Here is a 2,650-nt window from a genome sequence, read left to right as displayed (position 1 = left end):
GATGCCATCTTTTGTAGTGTTACATATGTATGTGTGGAAGTGGTCCACTATATTTGGGCCCAATGTCTACCAGCGCCCTCTGGTAGAAATTGTATCTAGCGTCCTCTGGTAAAGATTGTATCCAGCGCCCTCTGGTAAACATTGTATCCAGCGCTCTCTGGTAGAGATTTTATCCAGTGCCCTTTGGTAGAGATTTTATCCAATGCCCTCTGGTAGAGATTTTATCCAGCGCCCTCTGGTAGAGATTGTTTTTGGGGGTGTAAGTAGGTCAATGGATGGCTTTCTTTTACTGACTCTAAACTTCAAATTTTAGTAATATTGCAATATTTTGTATAGCAACATGGTTAACTCAAGAGGTTGGATCACTAGTAATGGAAAGGTCCCAGGTTCGATTCCAGAGATATTCTTCCTTCTTTGCTATGATAACTTTGCAATGTTCATACATGAATATTGTACAATCTTCTGTAAAACAGAAGAGCTGCTTACATTTTACTTGCAGCAATCGGGAACTATCAAATGTGCTATGGAGCGCCAAATAAACATAAACTCAAATAATTGAAGATATCTTTAATTATTTGAAGATATCATCAATTCAATTGGTGCTCTCTTTAATTGAATTAATGCGCGCATTAAATCAATTATTGCTCTCATCAAATGAATTAATACTCGCTTCAATTCAATTATTGCTCTCATGAATTGAATTAATGAGAGCAATAATTGATTTAATGCGCGCATTAATTCAATTATTGCTCTCTTCAATTCATTTGATGAGAGCATCAATTTAGTAGAAATATTGCTCGCAATAATTAATTTAGAGCTCGGTTTAAATAATTTGATGATCTCTTTAATTCAATTGAAGATATCTTTAAATCATTTACAATGCTTTTGTATAAGGAATTAATGCGCGCATCAATTCTTTTAAAGATATCATTAATTCAATTGTGGATATGTTGAATTGAAGATATCTTTAATTATATAGTTGCTCTCTCTAAAAGAATTATTGCTCTCTTCAAATGAATTAAAGATATCATTAATTCAATTGAAGAGAGCAATAATTGAATTAATGCGCGCATTAAATCAATTATTGCTCTCATCAAATGAATTAATGCGCGCATCAATTCAATTATTGCTCTCATCAATTGATTTAATGCGCGCATTATATCAATTATTGCTCTCTTCAATTGAATTGTAGCGCGCATCAATTCAATTGTTGATATCATTAATTCATTTGAAGAGATCATTAATTCAATTGAAGTGCGCATCAATTCAGTTGAAGAATTAATGCTATCATCAATTCAATTAATGCGCGCAAGAATTCAGAATTGAAGATATCATTAATTATTTGAAGAGATCTTTAATTCAATTGCTGCGCGCATCAAATGAATTGATGATATCTTCAAATAATTGAAGATAGCTTCAATTATTTGAGTTTATGTTAATTTGGCGCTCCATAATGTGCCAACTCTAAAACAGACATGGTAATATAACCCATAAATTTCATGGTAATAAATCCAAATAAATAAAAGATATTTTGGTAGAAACGAGATACGTAAAATGTCACGGAAAAGTGTATGTTTTTGAGAAACGTGTATGTCCTTAGATTTACACTTCTGCAACCTTAAAAGAGGTACTCTACATCATCATAATGGCTGACTTCCTTTTAAAACATGGCTAGCACGTCGACTGCTAAACTGTAGATCAAGGATTCGATTCCAGCATTTTTTAGGTCACCTGAGTAAACTGGGTGGCCTATTGCTATTGGTCTGCGTCCTTTGTCGTCCGTCATGCGTTTTAACAATTGAACATTTTTAACTTTGTGATAACTGCTTTTCCAGTTGGTATGAAGCATCCGAGGGACATGAATTGTAAATTTCAAGACTCCTGGGGCCTTAGAATTGGGACAAAAATTTACCCATTTTCGAAATTATTCTCTACAACACCACATGCGCAAGAAAAACTTAAATGCATAGTGATGTAGAGCAGGAAGGCCTCTACCAAACTTGTAAATTCCATGATCCTCAGGGTAGAGATTTTGACACCAGGGTGGAGCCAAACTTGGCATATGGTGTTTATGTGTAAAACAGATAACATTTTCTTAAATGCTATTGATACGAAATTGGAATGAACAGGTAATCCTTTGCCACAATTGTAAATTTGATGATCCCAGGGGTTAAGAGTTGTGGTATCAGGGTGGGGCCAAACTCGACATTAAGATATATCGATGTAGTTTTGTCTATTAACAATACCCATTTTCATTCATTTGTCGGTTTGATATACCCTAGTGAGGCACCACAGTCGTCCACATCTGTTTCATACTTATATATTTTATTGAACATAGATATTAACTGTAAACAGGATGACATCAGCTTCTCCATTTTATACTTCCCATATTTATTTCGCAATATTCCATTATTACTTGCATATAGTATTTATGTCTCTCAACTGATTTGATACGCGAAAGTATGATAATGTTTTTAATCGAGCTAAGTAAATGGCTAATAAGTTGATGTTACAGGGGTTTTAAGGGTTTCATTTAAAGTCAGCATTTAGCAAACTATGGCTGTTGTAATGATCTGATTTGCCAATACAACCTGTCATTGGGTTAAATGACATGTTGTCTGAAGTGTTTCATACCAACTGTTAGGTCGTT

The sequence above is a fragment of the Ostrea edulis genome, chromosome 2 (genome assembly GCF_947568905.1).
Source record: "Ostrea edulis chromosome 2, xbOstEdul1.1, whole genome shotgun sequence".
Classification (NCBI taxonomy): Eukaryota; Metazoa; Mollusca; class Bivalvia; order Ostreida; family Ostreidae; genus Ostrea; species Ostrea edulis.
Note: the sequence above shows the minus strand (reverse complement) of the source record.